General features: G+C 42.4%; 1 long non-coding RNA gene across 1 annotated transcript; it reads left to right on the top strand.

The window, feature by feature from the left end:
* The first annotated feature begins 2,842 nt into the window (after positions 1-2,842).
* Positions 2,843-18,518, top strand: LOC310845152. Its single transcript, XR_014564519.1, has 3 exons — positions 2,843-2,995; positions 4,253-4,309; positions 18,161-18,518. It is a non-coding gene; the product is annotated as an uncharacterized lncRNA (long non-coding RNA).
* Positions 18,519-25,143: the final 6,625 nt, after the last annotated feature.

Raw genomic sequence — 25,143 nt, 5'->3', positions numbered from 1 at the left:
CAGTTTGTACCCAGACAACAGACTGAGGAGGCATAGGTCTCCCTGGTCGCAGTTTACTCCACTACGATGACATTGCTCACCCTTGTTGATTATCTTTCTCAGGAAAGGGGAGTATAACATTGCGTGTTCTCCTTGACCTGTCAGTGGCTTGATACTGTTGACCACAGTTTCCTGCTTGAAAGGTCCCATGGATTAAGAATTGGAGGCACTATTTTACAAAGGCTCCATGCATCCCTCAGGGCCATTTTGAGAGAGCAGCCCTAGGGAATTCTTGATCAACACTATCTGAACTGGCCTGTGGTGCCCCATATTGTTTAATCTTGCCTTCTATGCTGTTCAACATGTATATGAAGCTACTACGCTACACAGTCATACCTCGGGTTATAGATGCTTCAGGTTGGACGTTTTCGGGTTACGGATGCACCACAACCCGGAAGTACCGGAACGGGTTGCTTCCGGGTTTCGGTGCTCGCGCATGCACAGAAACACTAAATCGTGCTTTGTGCATGTGCCTCCTGCACGGATCACGTTTGCAACCCGAGCGCCGACTGTACTAGACTGCAACAAATCTATATGGAGCTGCAGCTAATTAACCATTGAAAACCCGGGGTTCGTGCATACTTTGACTCTAAGTAACTTTTGTAGAGAAGGGAAGGGGCTTCCTTAGGGAGTCAATAACCAAGTCCTTTGAACTTCTGTTTATTCCTCCTGGTTTACCATTATGTGTCTGTGAGATAAATTTGAAGTGAAGAGGACACAACCTCAATTTTGTGAAGACCACATCTTTATCTTTACAGTTCCTGGATCACAAATCCACTCATGTCTGATTGAAGTTTGGTTTCTGCTTATAGGAGATGGATAAACAGGCCTTCTGACAGACACAAGGGTTTGTGTGCTGATCTTTTCTGCAACTATTAGGGTCAGGATGCCAGATGTTCTTTCCAGGTCACGTGTGAGATGGGAGCTGTTCCAGGGTTACAGCTAGTTCATGGGGGGAATGACTTCTACCTCAAATTTATGCCAGATGTACCAATGCCATGTTCCACAGACTAGCACCCATCGTTACAGATACAGCACTGTAAGTAAGGTTAAGAGGGAGAGCATCCAGCCCCTTTACTACCTTGTGTATCCAGTCTAGCTCATGCCATTCAATTTCTCCCCCTTTTCTTTCTTATCTCAATTTGTTTATGAATATCCTAAAGCTTATCCCAGTATTCATCAGAAACCTATATTAATAGGACAGACACCACCCTTCCCTTCTTCTGTATTGCAATTCCCTTCCTTTTTTATATCCTCCTTAAATTTCCACTCTCTAAACTTCAGGGATTCCATAACACCATGGTTAGGCTTGTCTTTGTAGCTCATGATGGATGTGGGCTATAAAGTATTATGATGATGCTTTGAATAGAGGCTGATGCATAAAAATAAATGCCTTGTGTTGTATAGCACCGGAACATCTCTGTGGACATACCACTTTATTCTGTGCCATCGGGGGATCTTTTCTGTCAGCATTGTTTAATTCTCTCCATTTGAGCCATCCCTTCAGTTTGGCCAAAATGTGGCACTAACTTTCAGATACACTCAGTATCACTTGCCTGGGTGGTGCCAAACCAGTCTGATCCTGTGGCCTAATATGGAGGCCTGACGGTGCCTTTTGTTTGCTTTGCTTATAAAGAGCAGAAGTTACAGCAACGTCCACTTTATTTCCAGGTCCAGGTGATAAAATCGCCTCTCTTCTTCGGGAGGGTCGTGAGCAAAAGCAGGAACGTTCCAGAAGCCAGTTTATCTGAAAAGGGCAGGGGAGTCACGCCACAAACTCATTAAAATGCATTGTCTGTCACTTCTTATTGCTTAATTATAGCTTGTGGACTGTTAAACCAACGGAGCAGCCTGACTAGCCGAATATTGCTAAGTACTTTATAAGGACCATTCATGCGTGAGCGTTTTTTAGCATTCTCATCTCTGTTGCTTACTCTTTTGGAAGCATGTTGCTGTTTCCAATATTTTGTGGAGTTGGAGCAGAATATTCGGAAAGCTCCCACCCTCCTCTCTCTGTGTCTTTCTGCCTCTTTGAGAGAACCAAGAATGTGCTGCATAGTGCTGGTACTCGGTGCTGTTCAGTAGCTTCTTGTGTGTGTTGTCAGTTCAAATCTAAAAGGATTTGCTTGCAAGAGTAGTAGCTGTAAACAAGATACTGCATTATTCACAATGCGGAACAATGTTCTTTCCAGTGTTGCCTACCGACGAATCAGCAATCCACAAGGCCACCGGTATGCAGACCAGGGCTGGACCTCTGGTGACCCACACACAGCCCAACTGCCCTATATTGTGTGGGGCAGTCAGGTGTTACTTTCCCCTGTGGCAGACCTTGGGGTCTCAAATTTCATCCGCCTCCTCGGGCCTTCTTTCTATATCATAGTTGTGACGCCCCAGTCATGCTCCCCTAAATCTACCTCTGACTTTTTCTCACTGGCAAGTCATAGGACATCCATAGATCACACAACTAGGGAATGAAACCTGAATTCCCTTCTCCATTGCCTGTGCCAAGGGTTGAGCTCACATAGAACCATCCAGAAATCCACTTTGTGAGACCGGCTTCAGTCTCTAGTGCAGGCACGGCCAAACTTGGCCCTCCAGCTGTTTGGGGACTACAACGCCCATCACCCCCCAGCTAACAGGACCAGTGGTCAGGGATGATGGGAATTGTAGTTCCCAAACAGCTGGAGGGCCAAGTGTGACCATGCCTGCTCTAGTGAGTTAGCCAATCAACAACAAAGCAAGTGTTGCTAGGTTGTTGCATTCTGTTTTTTCTGCCTTTCTCTCAAGCCAATAGATAGAAAAACAAGGGGCTCACCCATCCCCTCCACATCAAATCCAGTTTATTCTCCACGTCTCCTGCTTAACTTGGGGGCCAAAACTGACATGACATATTATATGGACATAACTGGCTCCTGACATTATCTTCTCTACTTAAAAGGAGCTGGACAGGCAGTGGGTATGCACTAATTTGATCAGAGGATCAGTGCTGGAAAGGGGGGAGGGAGAGGAGGGTGTTTAACCCCTTCTTTTCTGGCCATTTCCCTGCTTTAGATCCTACCTGCCCAGCATGCTGCCATCGGCTGATATGTTGTATAGCACCTCGGTGGTATTTTTTAAAAAAATAATAATATAAAAATGGAAAGCCAAAATCAATTAATTAAAGTGTATAGAAGCTCTGGGGTACATGCATCAGTAGCACCCCTAATAACTCCATTTGCACCAGATAGACTGACTCCATCCCCAACCTCTGCATGTTTAACACATGATCTGAAGGAGAAGTCATAAGTGTGTTGGCCTGATTGTGATTAAAAACCTCCTTGTTAAAGTGCCAAATATCTGAAGCATATCTGGCTGGAGTTTGCCAAAACCATAACTATTCACAACTTTAGGCTCACCATATTGCATAGCTCATACATAAAGGGCACCCAGATAGGCTCTGCAGAGAATCCTGTTGGTGAGATACAGGACGACATTTCCTGCATCTCAGTGCTTCTGATTTTAGACTTGTGGACACATTGCACTAAACACAGGTACACACTCGCTCGACACGGGTATAAGTTGTGTGACAGGTGGTACACCTGTTGCTTTGTACGGTTCAACAGTTTAAAGTCGTACCTTGGTTCTCAAACGGAATCCATTCCAGAAGTCCATTCGACTTCCGAAAATGTTCGAAAACCAAGGCACAGCTTCTGATTGGCTGCAGGAGCTTCCTGAACACAGTTGGAAGCTGAGAAAGCAGCGTCGAACGTTTGAGTTCCAAAGAACGTTCGCAAACCAGAACACTCACTTCTGGGTTTGCAGCATTCGGGAACCAAAACGTACAAGTACCAAGACATTTGACTATCAAGATACGACTGTATACAGCTCTACAATTTGTGTAGACAGTACAATTGTACACACATTGAATGCAACACCCCTTAGCCATCTAATCATTTTTTCTTCAAATCAGTGAAACTGGCTACCATCTCTTCTTGTGGTTGGTAGTTCCACAGGCCAGCAGCTTCTATATGCACTTGCATTAATGCACATGTTTTAAATGGGGCCGTTGCTAATCCAACCCATTTTTTGGTGATATTGTTGTTCAAAAAATTGTGGCTACCGGGGCATCAGGCATAGAGGAAATATCCCCCCCCCCATGCCACTATAGTGTTGGATTTTTACGCTCTTAGGGCGAAATTTTGTCAAATAAATAAATAAATGCTCTCCCTTCCAGTAGGATGGCTTTGTAACCTGATGGATTTCAAGTGGAAGAACCTGAAGTTGAAAGAACGTGAGTTTTGTTTTTTTGTTTTTTTTCTTCAAAAAAAAGGGGCTGTTTTTGAACAGCTAACAAGTTTATTTTTTTTATTTTTTATTAAAGGTTTTCTTAATACAATAGAAAAAGCAAACAAAATAACATATAATTTTTTCAATATCCACATTTTCTTCACTTCTTTGGACTTCCTCACATCTCTCGTTCCTGCGTTTTAAGTTTTTCGAACTTTACCCAGCAAATTATCACCTTGTTTCAATTCTTATATTATAATTTCCAATATTGTGTCCCTAATTTTAGATAATTTTACCCAAACCTTAAAAGCTTAATTTTAGCATAATATTTATCCAAAATTTGTCTTTTCTTATATTTTCATTTATCTTCATATTCCTTTTAACTATCTTAATGGTGCCATATTATTAATAATCTTACATCTTTCTTAACACTCATACAATTTACAATATTTTTGTAAATAGTCCTTAAATTTCTTCCAGTCCTCCTCCACAGCCTCTTCTCCCAGGTCTCGGATTCAGCTAACAAGTTTAAGGGAACAATTTACGTGATTACCTGGAGTTACAGTTAGATGAAAGAAAGATGTTTCCCCATTTAATATCTCGACAGGGATAATAAGCAGATCAAAGGTCTGAGCAAAGAATCAGCAGATACAGTCTCTTGTTGATGCCTGCAACATAAATGCTAGAAGGGGCAATCTGTTTTAGTTATGCTTTTGAGTACACGTTAAATCTAATTTTAGTGCACAATAAAAATGAATGGTCCGCTTTCAAAGGCACTGCATCTGCTGAGTACAAGTTTCCATGCCAGATGGTTTTTGTATTTTGTTTTGTAGTTGTTTTGCATTCTGCTAATTCTCACCCTATAGTACAACATGGTGAAGCTGACACACTTAAAATGACCTTGCAGTGAGGATTCTCAATCTCATGGTGACTATTTTTTTTTTTTTTGTAAAAAAAAGAGGAGCAACCTTTCAGACCCCCATGGTGAACAGTAATAGCTCTCTTTCCTTATATACTTCTTTCTTACAGCCGCATTGTTGAGTTGATTCATTGGTTAGATGCATCTATTTAAAACCTTGTGATCAGTTAAAAAGGAGCTCGTGGTTAATCATGGTACAGTAAAAATATCTTTTGAAATGAGAAAAGAGGAGAGCAGAGAGACACACACACAGAGAGAGTAATACATGGGGCCGCCTCTGAAGATGGTTCAGCTGGTGTAGAATTCAGTGGCCAGGCTGCTCCCTGGGTTTGAGAATACAGCACCAATCCTGGTCCAACTGCACTGGCTGTAACTTAGTTTCCGTAGCCACGTCAGTGTGCTAGTTTTGACCTATAAAGCCTTAAACAGCTCAGGACTGCAATACCTCAAGGACTGCCTTTCTCCATATGAACCAACCCGGATCCTACAATCATCATCCTAGGCACTTCTTTGTGTGCCTCCTCTGTAAGAGGTCTGGAGCATTAAGTATAATTGGTTTAATTGGCACTGAAATGGTGAATGCCTGTGTAGTGGTGAAAATGTTTAACATGGGGAGAATCCATTGAAGCTAAATTAAGAGCAAGAATGGAACTCTGAGCTTTAACTGAGTTGATAATTAACTGTTGAATGTATTCTGCTATCTGACACATGAGTGTTTAACCTTAGATCACATGGGAGGCTATTGAATTGCAAAGCACCATTTTGAAGGGAGTTGCCTTTAGTTCTTTGTTCCCAGGCTCCATGGAGTAAGGATGTAAATCAAGCTCTCCAGGAAAACAGCTCCAGGCAAAATGGATGCTATAAGGAGGGAGACTTTTGCTTATACATATGTTTGGAGCATTTCATATTTTGTAAGATACTGAGTCTATGTGCTGGACTGACATATGCCTTATGCAACTGTTTGGATATATCATTTACTGTTTTTTGTTATGTTTTGAGAAAGGTTCTGCAAATAGAGTTTTCATTAAACTTGTGGGCCTTGACAATGTTTTATTTCCAAAAAGGAGTCAGTTTTCATGAATCCAGTCATTTCAAACTATGCAATATTAATATCTGCAAAATGGAGGGCAGCAATACAAGAACAGACCTATTCTGCAGTGGCTCCTGTTTGTGCAATGCTCTCCCCAGGAAGTCTTACTTCATGCCTTGCCTTGGTATTGTTGTTCTTGTTGCTTTCAACCTGCAAATGAAACTTAACGGTTTATGTTTTCCCCACCCCTGCCACTTGCATTGTTTTTCCTTTGCAATGAAATCAGTAGAATGGAAGAGTAACTTTTGTGATTCACACGATTATTTACTTAACTCATGTAAATCACATTTCACCACAGTGGACAGAAAGATGAATAATGTGGTTTGGGGTAGAATATGAACTGCAACAGAACAGAAATAGTGCTGCATGAAGCAAACACATGCTGCAATCGAAAATGGTGATTCTTATACCCTAATCTTTAATATCATCATATTTCTGTGGATTGCTGGGGATGTTCTTATATACAAAAGTAAATACTGTGCAGATCAGCTCTGTGGGAATGTGGTATTTTCTGTATGTCTTCAAAGCTCTTTAGATTCTAAGAGAGGCAAAGAGACCTTTATAAACCATTAACAGCCTTAAAACATTGTGGGTTCCCTTTCCTTTTATTTATTTTTTTGGTTTGCACAGAATTTTCTTGGAACTTTCAGCAGGAGATGGTGTTTCTGACATTTAAGCCTGAAACCACTTAAACAAATGCAAGCTAAATGAACACATTTTATTGCCCCAGTGTAAACTGTATATAATCCCAGAAAATTTTCCTTGGCTGCTTCGCCTCTCCCCATATGCAGCAGCAAATTTTATGGCATAAACAGCCAAGATATATTAGTGTATCCCAGGAAGCTACCAGTGGTTTACTACAGTTGCCATAGCAATGGTAAAACAACTTGGCTGATGGTGTGGAAAACTATTTGTACAAAGAGCTGGCTTTGCTTTTGTTCCTTTTGTTCCTTTGGTCTTCTGTTCTGTGTTAACATGCTCCTTTAAATTGCTTTATAATCAGCTTCTAGGAATGATACATTTTTAGGGGTTGCTGGATTTGCAAAGGTAAACGTTTTGGTGATATGGCAAGTTGCTGTCATACCTTTGAACTATGATTAATGCTCAAGCTACATTCCTTTCCCTTTCCCATGAGCAATTGTAAGTTTATCAATAAAAATAAAACCTTCTTTGGAATATACGTCCTTTTTACAATAATAATAATAATAATAATAATAATAATAATAATAATAATAATATATTTATATCCTGCCCTCCTCAGCCCAAGCCGGGCTCAGAGCAGCTAACAACAGTAAAATAATACAGCATTCTAAAATCAATTCATTATAAAATCAGTTCAAATCAAATTGATGGCAACCATTGGGCTAGAGTTCTGTGAAGAGGGGGTCAGGCTGTGCCTTGGCTAAAGGCCTGGTGGAACAGCTCTGTCTTGCAGGCCCTGCGGAAAGATGTCAAGTCCCACAGGGCCCTAGTCTCTTGTGACAGAGCATTCCACCAGATCGGAACCACAGCCGACAAAGCCCTGGCTCTGGTTGAGGCCAGCCTAACCTCCCTGTGGCCCGGGACCTCCAAGATGTTTTTGTTTGAAGACCTTAAGGTCCTCTGTGGGACATACCAGGAGAGGCGGTCCCATAGGTATGAGGGTCCAAGGCCGTATAGGAAATACAGGAAATACAAGGCTTTCTCATTTTTCAGCAGCTACCCATCCTAATGAGTTAGTAAGGGGAGGAATCTGCCCAACCCACATTCTGAAGTGGACCACCTGGATTTGATCCAAGTAGATCATGACCCAGATTCGATATCGGTCTGCTTCTGAATCCACAGTCCCGCCAGTTCTAGTATGAGAGTTGCAGCATTGTCTCTCTTCTGGTAAAAACTTTATTCACCTTTTAAGAGTTCGCAAAAGTCCTCTGGGTATCCCCCATTCTGAAGCAGGGATGGAGTGTTTGGGGGTGAGACATGCACCTTCACAAAAATGTAAGTCTTGGGGTATATTTCTCCGCAGAGGCAGCCCAATGTATTTTTGCTGCCGGAAGCAGAAGAGTAAATGGTTCCCCCACCAACATGGCAAATGGTACCCAAGTCTGGTCAAGTTATATTGGCAGCTGAGGCAGAAAATCCCCCCTCCCACCCTTGGAACTGCCTCCTCAAAATACAATGAGTAAACTGAATAATTAATCATTTCCTGACCTTTTATGACAACTAAGATCAGAGTTTTCATAAAGAGGCAGAGAGTTGAGGATAAGAGGAAAGTGGACAGTTAGAAGGGATTAAAGGTCAAGGGGGAGTCCTCGCCTGGCTTTTAAACATGCTGAAGGGGATCACAAGAAAATCCCTAGGTCAGTGGTGGAATAGATACTTTGTATGCAGAGGTCCTAGGAAAAATAAATGGTCTCAATACAAGGCTGCTTTCTATGTGGAAGACTAGTGTGTGATGCCAAGTTCTCTGTCCAAGACACTGAAAAGGATGGCACTGCTTATCATAAGCTAGATTTTTCCAGTAGATTGTTCTACCTTACCTTGGTCAGGTCCTGGTTTATGACAATGATTTCTGTGAAACAGTTTCTTGTTCCTTCAATGCCAAGGTTTTGCCAATTCCAAGGTTCTTTAATGTCTATGGTAAGCCCCCCAGCCTCCAAAATCTGCTTTGTCCAATAAACTCTATTATAAAATGTCTATACAGATCCTTTGCTGCAAAGCATCATAACTTTGCTTGTAGTGATGGTGCTTTTGGACTGCGAAATACAGGTACAGGTTGGGAGGCAAAGGACCGCTAACTGCATAATTGGGACCACTTAACGTGCTTATGTACCCTGGGTTTTCACTGGGCCATTTCCATGAGTAATAGCTTAACTAAATAGTGTGGAATTATAGCAGGGTTAAGACACTTTCTTTATGATGAATCTAAGTCATTTCTAAAACAGAGTGACCCATTTTACTGAGATCACTGAGTTGGAAATGGAAGTTGATTCTTTTGCGTTAGGGAGTGCTCTGTTTGACTTGAAAATGAAAAGCAATTTAATGTTCTGAGTTCACATATTGAGCTTACAGGCTAAAACCATTTGTATATTGTGAGCTAATTAACTTCAGCACACACACACATCACTAGAAAAAGCAACCCAGCTCCTGTGGCACAATGTCAGCGTGATATTTGACCACACATTCATACTTTTCTTTTTCTCACCTCCTGCAGAAATAGCCTCTGCAGGAAACCCTCCATTACAATTTGAAGCATTAAATCACCACCATCATGGGATTAAATTCAGAGTGTTATTACCAGTGTGGTGTTGCAGCTAGTGTTACAAGAAGATCTCAGAGAGCTGGAATCCAAATCCCTGACGCTCAGTGGACAAGTCATTATCGAACTTTAGCTCACAGGAATGTTGTGGATGTAAGAAAATGAAACAAAACAGGGGTTGAAAAAGCATACACTGTTGGGGTTGCCAGACCACCAGGCCTCATCTAAAGCCTGCTGGTGCCAGATGAAGGGCTTGCATCTCCAGGTGGGTGACAGTCCCTTTAATATTGGAAAGAAAACTTTAAGACTGCATATAGCTTGTAAGCTTCAGCCCAGTAGGACGTGGCTGAAAATTATAGCATAGACATTTGGGGTGCAGGGGCTCTGCCTTCCACTCCCTTCTCCCAATTAACCTCCATCTCCAGGACCTAGCAGTTCGAAAGCACGTCAAAGTGCAAGTAGATAAATAGGTACCGCTCCGGCGGGAAGGTAAACGGCGTTTCCGTGCGCTGCTCTGGTTCGCCAGAAGGGCTTAGTCATGCTGGCCACATGACCCAGAAGCTGTCTGCGGACAAACGCCGGCTCCCTCGGCCAATAAAGCGAGATGAGCGCCGCAACCCCAGAGTCGGTCACAACTGGACCTAATGGTCAGGGGTCCCTTTACCTTTACCTTTTACCAGGGCCTGTCCTTTTGACATCTCCAGGGGCCACCCCTATGTCTCAGGTTTGGGTCATGACACCTCAAGGTTCCCACACACTGCATTCTTGTTACCTCAGGCTAAATACTTTGGAAATGTGTTTCTCAAAGTAGAATGTCATCCTGCCTTGACGGTCCTCTTTACTCAGTGAAGAGGGGCTCCGCGAAAAAGGGTCGTCCACTACGGCGAAGCGGAGACCCATTAAGAAAAACCGCAGGCAGAGCGAGCCTGCGGCCGTGGGACTCGGCGGGCGCCCAAAGCTAACCAGATTAAAGCAATTGCGCAGAAGAGCGCTGAAGCGCTTAAAAGGGACTGTAAAAGCAAAACGAGGGTGTATTTGACAGACTTTGTAGTGAAAAGACAAGTAGGAAATCTTTGTAAAAGTTGTGGATCCTATTTTTGGGACCTTCTTCCCAACTTTGAGCTATGTGGAGTTAAAAGGGACAACCCAGTTATCGGGCTGTCAGTGTGCAAAAGAGAACTGTCAAACTGCTGATACTGTTATTGGAGCTTAACTGATACATAGACTGAGACACTAACGTTTAAACATTGTTGCTGGGACCTTTCTTGACACCTTGTGGCTTTTCTTTAAGAAAAAGAAAGCCTGTGGAAGCTTCCTTTTGTGCTCTGGAACTACTAAAGACTTAACATAGGGAATATAAGAACTTCAATGGCGGACAAGAGCTCTCTCCTTCCTTGAAACTTTGAAATACCCCCACCTAGAGGATTGTGGAGACATAGAGGCCTGGGAACTGTACTTTATTGTGATTCTCGGTGGTTAAATTGTTTACACTCTGGACTTTGTCTAACTTATGAAACAAAAGAAAATTTGACCTTGAACAGAGGCAGGTGTGGAATGAGTGGCACAGGGAGAACAAGAGCAGCTAAAGCTAAAGAAAAAGAAAAGAAACCAGGGCAACTTGTTCAAACAACCCTATCTCATCAACGAAGATCATCCGTCCCAACTGTGCTGACAGCACAGGAGGTGGAAATTGAAGAGCCTGTTGTAGAGCCTGCTGCAGAAGATATGGCAACTGGAGGATCTGAAATAGTCCTGAAACAAATCTTGGAACAACTTGGAATTTTAAACCAAAAAGTGGACAATCAATCATCAAAAATTGACCAAGCTACATCCTCTATTACTAAATTATCCGAGCAAGTTTCTCATCATACTCAGGCAATTGAAAAATTGCAAGGGGCAACGACTGAAAATTATAAACTTGCTGTGGAAGCTAGTCAAAAAGCAGAACAGGCGAACAAAAAGGTTGATGAGATTAGGGGGGAAGTAAGGCCTCTGAAAAGACAGGTAGGGGAACAACAAGCCTACCTGTCATTGGTTGAATTGAAAAGTAAGGAAAATAATCTCAGATTAAGGGCTATCCCAGAACTGGAGGAAGGAAATCTACAGGGATTTTTAACACTTTTGTTCTCCAAATTCTGGGGGATAGAGAAAGATAAGGACTTTAAAATTGTGACTGCCTTTAGACTGGGAAAATTGATAAAAAAGGACAAGTCCAGAGACTGTTTGGTTATTTTGAGATCGAGAGAGGAAAGAGACAAGATACTAGGCCTACATTTCAAAAAATCTTTGGAGATAGAAGGTAAAAAGGCTGAAATTTACAGAGATATACCTAAACACCTTTTGGATCTTAGGACCACTTATACAGATTTGACCAAACTGTTGAGATACAACACAATCCCTTATAGGTGGGAGTTTCCGCAAGGACTATCATTTACCTACAAAGGAAGGAAAGTAAGAATCAAAACACCGGAGGACCAACAGAAGTTCCTACACGACCACGAGGAGGACCTCCAGAAAGGAGCTGCAGCTTCTTGGCCTCCACCACCACCGGGACCATCTCCAAAGCCTACACCGCCTGGATCTGGACCAACATTACCACCTCCGGGATCGGAGGGAAACCTAGACACCCCATTGTAGACCCACCAATTAGACCAGGATGTCGCTGCAGCTTCTTAGTTGGAATATAAATGGTGGAAATTCTCCGGAAAAAAGAAGAAAAGTATTTCATATCTTGAAAAAAGAACAATTGGACATTATTTGCCTGCAAGAAACGCATGTGACAAGGCTCCACAGAAAAGTGCTAATTAATAAAAGACTAGGCCAAGAATTTATCTCTTCGGACAAAGTGAAGAAAAGAGGAGTGGTGATATATGCAAAGGAGAGCCTGTCACCGAAATTCTTATTTAAAGATGAACACGGCAGAATTTTGGCGATTGAAATTCAGACACAAGGAGAAAAATTTTTGATATTAGGAATATACGCCCCAAATGAAGGAAAATCGGAATTTTTCAGGAAGCTGCATGAGATTATGCTGGATTACCTAGACTACAACAACATCATCATGATGGGTGATATGAATGGGGTTGTGTCTGTAAATATGGATAAGTCGCAAAGTGCCAACATAACGAAAGATGGCAGACTACCTAAAACTTTTTTTGAAATGACTGACAATGTGGACTTAATTGACATATGGAGGGTTAAGAACCCCCTAGGAAAAGAAGGGACTTTCTTTTCTGAAGCTCATCTGACATGGACACGAATCGACCAAATATGGATAACTAGAGGACTGGCACCTAAGACTAGAAAGGTGGAAATCTGTCCAAAAACCTGCTCCGACCATAATGCTTTGAAAATGGAACTCAGACTAAATACAACCGGATCCTTCAGATGGAAAATGAATGACACCCTACTAAGGGATGAGAAGATTGTTAAGAAGGCCCAAAAAACTTTAAAGGACTATTTCGAGATAAATTTAAATACTACTGTGGAAAAAAGAATAATCTGGGACGCAAGTAAAGCAGTTATGAGAGGGTTTCTAATACAACAAAACACGATCAAGAAAAAGCTCTGGAATGAAAAGAAGGAGAAGATATTGGAAAAAATAAGAGATGGAGAAAAAAAACTAAGATCCAGGCCCAAGTCGAAGGAAGTGCTGAGAGAAGTGAAATTTTTCCAAGCACAATATTTGAAATTGATAAATCAAGAGGTGGAATGGAGAATTAAACAAATGAAACAAAGATCTTTTGAATCAGCAAATAAGTGTGGGAAACTGCTAGCATGGCAGTTGAAAAAGAGACAAAAACTTAATACAGTTACAAATCTAGAGATTGAAGGGAGAATGGTACAGAAACCCGAGGAAATTAGAAAGTGCTTCCAGAGATACTTCAAAGAGCTTTATTCACAAGGGCCACAGAAAGATTTGGAGGTGGACCAATTTCTTAAAACCAACGGATTACAGAAAATACCTCAGGAAATGAGAACAACCCTGAATAGTAATATCACACAGCAAGAAATTGAAAGCGCCATTCAGAACCTCCAATTAGGCAAATCTCCAGGCCCCGATGGACTTACCTCCAAATACTATAAGGTTCTGAAGGACTATTTGATACAACCTTTGTTGGAGGTTTGTAACCAGATTATGGAGGGGAGGAAGGGACCGGAAACGTGGAAAGAAGCCTTCATCACATTGATACCCAAACTAGAAACTGAAAAGACCCAGCTTAAGAACTACCGCCCCATCTCACTCCTAAATGTGGATTACAAAATTTTTGCAGACATTTTGGCAAGTAGGTTTAAAAAAGTGCTTAATGAAGTGATCCATAAGGACCAGGCTGGCTTTCTCTCTGGTAGGCATTTGTTTGGCAACACAAGAAACATTATTGATATTTTGGAGCTTTTACAAACAAAGCTTAACACTAGAGCGGTGCTAATCTTTATTGATGCGGAGAAAGCCTTTGACAATATTTCCTGGATGTTTATGAAGAAAAATTTGGAAGGGATGGGAGTGGGGCGGGGGTTTGAAAATGGAATAGAAGCAATATATTCAGAACAAAAAGCGAAATTGATAGTAAACAATGTGGTGACAGAGGAGTTTAAAATTGAAAAAGGGACACGGCAGGGGTGCCCCCTATCCCCCTATTGCTTATTTCAGTTCTGGAGGTGCTATTGAACATGATTAGAAAGGACCGGTTGGTACAGGGAATTGAGGTCGGAGTGAAACAATACAAATTGAAAGCATTTGCAGATGACCTGGTATTAACATTGCAGGACCCTGTCTCTAGTACTAAAAGAGTGTTAGAATTAATTTCGGACTTTGGTCGGGTGGCGGGATTTAAGTTGAACAAGCAAAAAACTAAGGTTCTAGCAAAAAATTTGACAATTACAGAAACAGATGAGTTCGTGAAAGAAACAGAATTAAATGTGGTTAAAAAAGTAAAATACCTAGGGGTGTATCTGACCTCCAAAAATTTGAATTTGTTTAAAGACAACTACGAGAAATGTTGGTCAGAAATCAAAAGAGATTTGGAAACGTGGTCAAGATTGAAACTTTCCTTGTTGGGCCGAATAGCAGCTATAAAGATGAATGTATTGCCAAAAATGTTATTTTTGTTTCAGACCCTACAGATCGTGGACAAGGTGGAATGCTTTGGAAGGTGGCAGAAGGATATCTCTAAGTTTGTTTGGCAGGGCAAAAAGCCCCGAATAAAGTTTAAGATATTAACTGATGCGAAAGAAAGAGGGGGATTTGCCCTGCCAGACTTGAGGTTATATTATGAATCCGCAGCCTTCTGCTGGTTGAAAGATTGGATCTTACTGGAAAACACTGATGTCCTAGATCTGGAAGGGTTTGACAACGCTTTTGGGTGGCATGCATATTTGTGGTATGACAAGGTTAAAGTGCACAAATTGTTTAAAAACCACATTGTCAGGAGAGCAATTTTAATGGTCTGGACAAAATATAAAGACTTATTGGAGAGTAAGACTCCGAGGTGGCTCTCACCGGTGGAGGCCAAGGCACGTAAGAGACCTAATATGGAAGCCAATTGGCCTAAATATGAGGAAATTATTGAAAAGATTGGAGACAATTGGAGGTTGCAGAGCTTGGAAAAACTAAAAAACAAGGTGTGAGATTGGTTGCATTATGCACAAATTCAAGAGGTCTTTAAAGTAGACAAGAAGGTTGGATTCCAGGTGGAAAAATCGAAACTAGAGACAGAACTGTTAGAACCAAAAAGTAAACTACTCTCGAGAATGTATAACCTGCTGCTTAAATGGAATACTCAGGATGAGACAGTCAAATCCGCCATGATAAAGTGGGCGCAGGATTTGGGGCATAACATTATGTTTGAAGACTGGGAAAGGTTATGGAACACCGGAATGAAATTTACGGCATGTAGTGCCTTGAAGGAAAACATTATGAAAATGATATACTGGTGGTACATGACCCCAGTCAAGCTTGCTAAGATATATCACCTGTCTGATAATAAATGCTGGAAATGTAAAGAGGCGGAAGGGACATTCTTTCACCTCTGGTGGACCTGCCCGAAAGTGAAGGCCTTTTGGGAAATGATTCATAATGAACTAAAAAAGGTACTTAGATTTACCTTACCTAAGAAACCAGAGGCCTTCCTCCTGGGCATGGTGGACCAGAGGGTGCTTAAGAAGGACAGAACTTTTTTTATGTACGCCACCACAGCAGCAAGGATCCTGACTGCAAAACATTGGAAGACACAAGATTTACCCACACTGGAGGAATGGCAAACGCAGTTGATGGACTACATGGAATTGGCCGAAATGACTGGCAGAATCCGAGACTTGGGAGAAGAAACAATCGAGGAGGACTGGAAAAAATTTAAAGACTATTTGGAAAAACATTATAAGTTGTATGAATGCTAAAAAACGCACCTTTTAGGAAATTCTAGCTTCAGTAATGTTAAATTAAAGAAATGGAAATTAAGGTACAAGAAGTCAGAGATAGAATAATGAAACAACTTTATTGTGTTAAAATGAAAACGTACATGATTTGGGTCATAATATATTTGAAATTGGGTAACATGATAAAATGGAAGATACAATAAGTATTGAAACAAGTTAACAAATTGCAGATGTTATGTATCACAGAGAATGCAGGGTTGGGAGGACGCGGGGAAGTCCAGTAGATTTGGAAAAAAGAATAAGAAAATTTGTAACTTTCTTTTTCTACTTTTATAATATGCTCTTTATTCTTTTTTCTGTATTTCATAAAACTAATAAAAAATATTATTAAAAAAAAAGAATGTCATCCTGCCTTGTGGACATCACTTGGGAAGACAGGCGAACTAATATCAGTGTACTGGAAGAAGCAAAGATCACCAGTGTTGAAGCAAGGATTCTTCAACATCAACTTTGTTGGGCTGGTCATGTTGTGCAGATGCCTGATGACCATCTTCCAAAGCAAATACTCTATTGTAAACTTAAAAATGGAGTGTGTAATGCTGGTGGTCAACAAAAGAGGTTTAAAGATTGTTTCAAGGCATATCTAAAAAAAATTAGTATAAACACTGACAACTGGGAAACACTGGCCTGCGAGCGCTCCAGTTGGAGAACAGCCTTTACCAAAGGTGCCATGGGCTCTGAAGACACTCAAACTCAGGACACAAGGGAGAAACGTGCTAAGAGGAAGGCATGCTTGGCAAATCCACACCATGATGAACTCCCTCCTGGAAACCAATGTTCCCACTGTGGAAGGACGTGTGGATCCAGAATTGGCCTCCATGGTCACTTACGTACTCATTGTTAAAACTCTGTTTATAGAAGACAATCTTACTCGGCTACGAGTGATCGCCAAAGAAGAAGAAGATTGCTCTATCTAGCCTTAGCACCGGCTGCTCCGACTTGTCAGCAGATCTCATAGGTTTCAGGCAGAAGAAGTTCCCAGCACCACTCTTTGAGATCATTTGGACTAGGTGGTCCTCGGATCCTTTCCAATTCTATGATTCTATGATTGCTTTAAAATATAGATGCATGGATCAGATCTGTGTTCTCGTGCACATGCTGAGCTGAAAGGTCCCTCTTTTCTGTTGCCATCCTGAGGATCATGGAAGTACTGCTGCAAATGGCAGCTCAGACTGACACCTGAATGACACCTTCAGAGCAATATAGTAGTGACACTTGGCAAGATGTCCAGGAGAGCCTTGCTTTCATATTTCTCAAAGTCTGGTTGTAGAGGATGCACTTTAGTGCTCTGCATGTGGGGAAAAGCTTTAACACACTTGAATTTGTCTCCTGAAGACTACCAGAAGTTCAGAATCTCCTAAATGTTCAGGCAGGGGCAAACTCCAGTCCCAAGTTATGTAGAATGAATGTCATGACTGCACACAGGGAAGTGTCATATGTTTAAAACCATGTGTGTGTTGTTTAGGGGTTTTTTTCCAACCAGAACATGGCAGAACTCAGTTCTGACACATCTTAGGTGGGTTGCAGTACCCCTCAAGTGGGTACCTTTGCCATTCCTTGAGAACAAGAGAGGTATTCACGGGGAGTTCTTTTTCTAGAAAAATAGCACTGTTGTTGTTATCTTTCTGCCTTGAGACAATGGAGGAATGTGCTTTTGGGAGGTGAAGTCAAAGTGCTGGAAGTTTACAGTGCCTGCTGTGGCTGTAGAGACTGATCTGGGAGAGACATGTTTTGTTGCAGCTGGGGGAGATGAAGGCGTCCAGTTGTGCTACTGCAGATGCACCATGGTATTTCTCCTCCCCCCAGCAGTCATTCCTCCTCCACTCACTGCTGTGGATACACCTTATCCCATCAGGGAGATGGCTACATTAATCCTTAATTCATGGTGTTTTAATTTTCTTCCAACAGGAGCTTTTTATGTGGTTAGGGGGCCATCATATATATGACCTCTCCATACTTATGCCAGGGGTTGCCAATGTGGTGCCCATGGGCACACATGTGCCCAAAGAGGCCTTTCTTGGTGCCCATGGGGTCTTCTTCTCTGCCCCTTGATGAAATGACATTTGAAACAGTTCTTTCACTTTGCAAATGTGCCCCTAGGTCCCTAGAGGGTTTTGACTTCAGCTCTATGCAATGTTGTCCCTGACTAAGCATCCTCCCTGTTTCCTTTCAGCTTGACCTTGGAAGCAGGACGTATGAGTGTCAGTGCTTGACGTACCTATCAGAGAAACGAATTGTGACTGATACCTGGCCAGAAAAAGAAAGAAAAGGAAAAGGAAATATCTTATATATGCCAGCAACTCCAAAGGCAGAATGACTGAGAACACAAGATCAAGACAGAAGATCAAAAGCCCCTTCTTTCCCTTGAAATGTTAAGTCTCAGTGCACGATTTCAGTGACCATGAATTGCCGTCATTAGCACGTTGCTGACAAGATATCAGTGCTCTCACATTTCTTTTTAAAATCTCAAGCATTTGACTGATTGTGGTGCTAATAATAGTGTGACACAGTAATTTTATTGTCAGGGTTATTCTCGGACGCGGTGCTGCCTCTGTCAATCTGTTGATGAATAAAAAGTTATGTAAGATATTATTACAGAACAGTTCAGAAGCAATTGCATTGAAAAGGTTGACAGACATGCTATAGCTACTCTTGGCTGTACGTGAATCTTAAAAAAAAAATAACTTTCAGAACACAGTGTTAGCTTTCTTTTAAAAGGCAAGGAGCGTCTCTAATTTGCTTTAGCAAATATTTAAGCTGTTTACCTGTATTGTTCTTTTTATCAGAAGAACTAGAGAGATACCTACCATTGTGATGGACAGGGGTTTGGAAGGGATAGGAATCCATGTATTACAGGCGTGATGTGTGGGCAATGCAATTCTCTGGGTTAGGGAGGAGAGATAAATTCAGTTTAGTAATTTGTGCTTCTTGAAACCATAGGCAAAATCCTTCAAAATGTACTTTCACCTCACAGAGTTGTTATGAAGTCAAAAGCAGAACCATATATGTTACCAAGAATTCCATGTTGTGAAGATTCTTGCCACCATGTAAATGCTTTTTTTTTAATATAAGGATCAAAGCGACCTGCCACTATGCAAATATAATCTCAGCTACTCATCTGTATCAATTCAAGTTCTTCAGTGGTAATCATGGAACAGGTGCAGAAAAGTTGAACTCTTAAGGCTGGACATTGAATTTTCAGCTTCATGGATCCTTAAAATCATGTAAAGAATGGCTTTAGAGATGCCCAAGAGGATCAGTACTCCACCATGTGGAGATGGTTGTGTTAATTCCTCCCTTCTACAATGTGGGTTTCATGAAAATCACTGCTTCCTTCCGTACTGTGCCAAATAGCAACCAAAGACAAATCGAGAATTGGGGTGGTGGTGGTACTGTGGCATGGATGAAAAGCATTAACACCCTTCACCACATGCTCCTGATTGGGCCCCTCATGTGTTTTTGTAAGTGAAGATGCTTGAAAAAAATGATTTATGTGAATTCCAATGTGAAACTGATCTGATCTACAAATACGTGAATGGAAGCGCAAATTGTCCTTGTTGTTTTTGTCCTCTGAATTTTGCATAACAGCTCTCGGCTCAAATTTGGAAATGCATACATTGAGATAAAATGCATCTTTAGAGTCTTATTTTGTGATCAGATAGCATTTAGAGGTGCCTTTCCTTGCAGCTTTTTGTTTGTTTGTTTAAATGTACGCTACTGCAGAAGTGGGGCAGAATGGCCTTGTAAATGACATGCAAGATGAACCTAGGCCAGAAATGGTCTGATCCTTACAACCCATCAAGTCATGTGCAATTTGGTCCCCTGCAAACCACTGTCCCTTGAACCTTCTGGCAGCAAAGCAGAAGGGACACTTAGAACAACTTGAGTGTTTGTTTGTATACAACACAAGCATCCCTTATGTCTCATTGCACATTTCATTTTAATGTTAAGATCGTTGTTTGTTTCGATGTAAAGCAGGCATTGTTCAGAACACTGGGAAAACAGGTGTTGTATTGGAAGCGAACAGGCGCCAAACTGTTTTTCTCTGACAAAGCCTAAATGGGGAAAACAATTCTCCATTTCCCTTCAACACTCCCTCCCCCCACCTCTCAATTGCTCATTTCCACTTGCTTCTCAAGCAGCCAAATGGAACCGGAAAAGAGAGCGCAGAATATACTGAATACTCCCTGATTGCATCAGTGGTCATGGATCTCTCGAAACATTCGTGAGCTTCAAAGCCTAATGTAGCTGCATAGAGGAGCTGGGGATTTTGCTGATCCTCTTGTGGGTGGAAAAGAGGTAGGGATTTTTTTTTTTTAGAAATTGCTTTCAACAATTGAAAAATGTTCCACGGGCACCTGAAGTGATTTAGATAGACAGTCTCGCCCTGCCATTATCCCCAGCTGTGGCATCACCTGCTGCACCAGGGGCATATTAAATGTATGATGTTTTTATTGCACTGCCTCAAGCAGTAGTACTTTGCAATATGAGAAGGGGGAGGGAAGAGAGGGAGGGAGAGAGAAATCATTAACTAGTAAATCCTCATGAAAATGGGTGGAAAATAATGTAGACTATAAATAACCCTCCCTTCATTTAATCCATCACCTAGGATTTTATGAAACAGGAAGGAAACCTCCCACTGATACATTGCAGATTTTAGTGGAAGGGGTAAAGCAATGGTTTCTAACAGCCAGGTCAATGTGGGTTTTGAGAACTGGAGACATCAGATGGAGTCTTGTTCTAGGTCACAACTCCACAGGAAGCAACATGGATGAGTGTTCAAAGAGAGCCAGAAATATCAAACTATTACTCCAGGTGCATGAGGACCAATGCTAGACAATACAGGAGAAGTGTGTAAATAGTGTCTTGTTTAGTGATGTGTGAGGAGGCTGGGTCCTTCATGCATCCCTGCTGAGCATGGCTTTCAAACATCCGAAACAGATGTTCAAAGGGTCTGATTGGGAAAGGGAAAGGGACAGAAGGCACCAGAGGCTTCCAACGAAGAAGAAATCTTCCAAATGTCTTCTTCTTCTTCTTCTTCTTCTTCTTCTTCTTCTTCTTCTTCTTCTTCTTCTTCTTCTTCCAATTAGAATTATGGAGTTGACTTGCAAACTTCGTGATTTATGGAAGAGAAAGATCCTGTCGGCATCACTGACAGTCAGTGAGAGGCAAGTTTTACACAGCTTTTAAAATTGCAAAAACCTGAACACAGAGTGGCTGTGAACAAAAACAACATGCCTGAAAATGACTGGAGAGTGCCTTGACTAGAAAACCCACAAGGCGGTGTGACCATAGTTACAAATACATGCAGCAGAATCACTGTACAATTAGATATCTTAATGGAGGACAAATCCCCACGATGCATTGCAAATGTGAACAAAAACTGCATGCACAAAAACATGAGGAACAAACCATTTAAAACAGGAGTAGCTGGTACAGTGGTGTGGTGGTGTGGAGCCACCCTCCCCATGTCAATGTTGCAGCCACTTACTGGTATGGTGTGGGTGGAGTAGGGTGGCAGCAAGGTTGGGGTAGCACTGACACACCAGTGGACCTAATATGGTGCTCCTGCTGGCGTGTCTGTGCAGCTCTGACCTTACTGTCACTCTGCCCCACCTCCATACCCGACCTGTAAGTGGCAGTGGCAGCAATACTAGTTAGGAGGTTGGTTCTCTAACATGCCAACCCATCAAACCAGCTGTGCCTGGTGGAAGGAATGGAAATCCATCTGCCCTTGGCTGACAATCTACAGTTTAGAGCTAGGAAAATGGAACTGGAACTGGTAGTGAAGTTTTTTCTCTGTGTTTTGCATGGAACCAAGATAGATGCACCTTCCAAGTTGAGCATTTATGATGGCAGCCATTACATAATTTGAGACTTGGACATCGCAAATCCACTGAGTTTTTCTTTCTTCTTCCTGTTAAAAATACTGATGCTAGATGTACCTTCCGAGAAGTAAATCAAGTGAATAATAAGGAAAATGCCTCTGTTAGCATAGCAGTAGTATTCTGCAGGTTCAGCACCTATAAAATATATTCTAGCTTGGGTCATCCTTTAACATTCATCCATTGAACAGAAAATAAAAATGTAGGTTACAGGCTTGCAGAAATGCCAGCAACCTAGATAAACGTATCTCTCATTACATTGCATCTATTGATGAAAGGATGCTTTAATGGGTATAACAGTGACAGTAACTCTCTCTCTCTCTCTCTCTCTCTCTCTCTCTCTGTGTGTGTGTGTGTGTGTGTACCTACACATGATCTATCTATCCAAAAAGCACAGGAGAATATGTCATATGTCACATCTTCAAGGGTCAGCCAAGAACGTATTGCTGCCATAGGTGAAGGTCAAGATGTAGCCTGGTGGCATGATTGTTCCATAGCATGGGTAGGCAAACTAAGGTCCGTGGGCCAGATCAGGCCCAATTGCCTTCTGGATCCAACCTGTGGATGGCCCGGGAATCACCGTGTGGATTGCTAGTGCACGCGTTCTTTCCCTCTCCTTCACATGACAGCGGCAGCGGCGGCGCCTCCTCCCTCCCTCCTCCTGGCTTCTCCCCACCCTACCTAGAGGAGGAAGGGGGCTGGGCTTTGTTGGTGCCAGCAGCAGCAGTGCTCAATGGCCACCATTTTAAGCAGCCCCTCTCTGCAGCCCTTTTGCACGCTGCTCATCATCCCTCCTCCTCTGCTGCCGCCAGCCCCTGCCGCTCGCAAAACACAGGTAAGCAGCCACCGGGGTTCATGGTACTCTTGCATCATTTTTTAAAAAAATATAGTCTGGCCCCCACAAGGTCTTAGGGACAGTGGACCGACCCCCTGCTGAAAAGGTTTGCTGACCCCTGCTCCATAGCATCTGAATTAAGACTAGCAATGCAAACTATGGGTCAGTGTCCGAATGCAGTTGTAGACTGGATGAGGGCCAGTAAACTGGGAAGATGGAGGCTCTGTGGGTAAATGGTTCCCTTGTCTGGAAAATGGGTCAATTTCCTGCCCTGGATGGGGTTGCACTCCCTCCGAAGGAGAGGGTACATAGCGTGGGAGTGCTCTGGGATACATCTTTCTCACTAGAGGCCTTTTACCTGAGACTTCTCCAGCATGGAAGTCATCAGTGCTCATCCCTCTCCAAGCCTCTCCTGGTTCTAGGAGACAGTGGAGCAGGAGAAGATGGGGAATCTACTGACCCATCCCTTGTCTGAGCTGTCCCTTCTTCCTCTGCCATATCTTGTGTGCCTTCCTCCCTCTTTCCCTGCCTCTTATCTTGTGAATGACATGACACCCCATAAATTATTGGCCTCCTCTCCTCAGTCTCTTCCCTGGTCCCCTGCCTCTGCCACACACTCTTCAAAGCCCTTCCAATCCCCAACAGCAGTCTCATACAGTGGAATACTGTTGAAACATAGATTAGGCAGGCATTCTTGCTGCTGATTTTCAGACATCTCTGAAAGATTCTTTTATGCTGGCAGGGTGTACTTGAGACCCTGGTTTTGCTATTGAATGAAATGGGCAGTTGACATGGCTACTCCTGAGTTCCATCTCCAACAAATGGCTCTTTGGAGTGACTCCTTGGTATTTGGGCTATGAAGCAAGGCAGATGAACTAGAGTTAAAGTGGTATCACAAGTCCTGCTCTGAACCTGATTACACATTGGTTAGCATGAATAATGGTGCCTACCATGTGGCAGTACAGACTGTGAAGAAGGCCCCTTTTGCAGCTTGCACTGCATCTTCTAGGTCACTCCAAAGTCAAGTGACTTTAATCTCCAAATGTGCATCCAGGTGGCCACAGCAAGTCCTTGTGTGCTCCCAGGGTCTCTCTCCTACTTAGGGAGTCAGCAGTCTAGTCACCCACAGTAGGGTACGGGAAGAAAGTCCATGCTGTGTCCTCCAGTTGTTGGATTGAAACTCCCTTCAGTCCCAGGCATCATGGCCAATTATCAGTGATGATGGTAGTTGTAGTCCAACGAAATCTGGAGGCACCATGTTGGCTTCCGCTACAGTAGAGCATGGGGACTATGGAGTTAAGCCAATGACATCACAGATGGAACCAAACACCACCGAAATTTAAATTTGAAGGGAATTTAGATGGTTCGTTGAAGTACCTGCTCGTAATTCAGCACATGACTTTATCCATGAAAAGCTGCAAATCCCATTAGCAATCATCTGAGCCATTGGTCCTCCTGAGAGTTTTGTTTCTGCGGTAAATATTTCCATGTGATGCATACAAAGCACACTTTATGAGGGCTACTCCATCCTAGTTAGCACATTGAGCATGAAGTAATGTATGTTTCTGAAAACCTGTTATATTAATTACAATATGCAGTGGCAGGTTAAATTGGCGACTGTTATGATTGCTCAGGTGAACAAAGTCTTCCAAGATGAGTAATGATTTAGTGAATTAGATTTCAGGGCCATGAATCTTGCTATTCAGGATATTACCTAGCATTAAGATTACATGGAGCAAAAATGCCTCCAAAATATTTTAATCTCCAAAGTAGTGCAATTGTGTGTCCAGTGACCCAGTTTACACACACACACACACACACAAACAAAAATGCCCATCTGCACAAAATCTGTGTGCTCAGCATGCAACACAAACTTTTAGGTATGCAATTTCAGAAGCCAGCATGAAAAGCGAATCCTTGCAATAGAAAACTACCAAAACAGCCAGCAGTACTGAAACTATAAATTCTGGAAAGAAATGTAAGTACTGCTCTCCAGCACACAGATGGCTCCCCTTCTTATGTACCTGTGGTTCATGATATGACCCTCCCTAGTTACAAACAACATGGGAGCAAGGCGAGGGCATGGGCTATCATTTACGAATAACCCACATAATCAATCTCTGCTACATGGCTGTGTCCAGAAGTGGACCTTGGTAAGATGAAGCCCATTTGATGCTCTCCCTACAGCTCCCATGACACTGGTTTAAGCTGGGCTTTGGGAAGGAGGACAAGCCTCTGGCAGGGTCCTAGAGCCCTCCTACCTAAGCACACTGAGCACTTGCCCTGCTATCTTGCCCAGCATCATTCACATTGGCTGAGACTCTCCAGGATTTCAGACAGAGTGTATTTCCCCCCAGCCCCTCCTGAATGTTCCAGGGATTGAACCTGGGATATTCTGCATGCAAACAAGATGCTCTTCCAGTGAGCTACAACTCT

The sequence above is a fragment of the Podarcis gaigeae genome, assembly GCF_964106915.1.
Source record: "Podarcis gaigeae genome assembly, chromosome: 5".
NCBI lineage: Eukaryota > Metazoa > Chordata > Lepidosauria > Squamata > Lacertidae > Podarcis > Podarcis gaigeae.
This window is presented reverse-complemented; position numbering and strand designations above follow the sequence as displayed.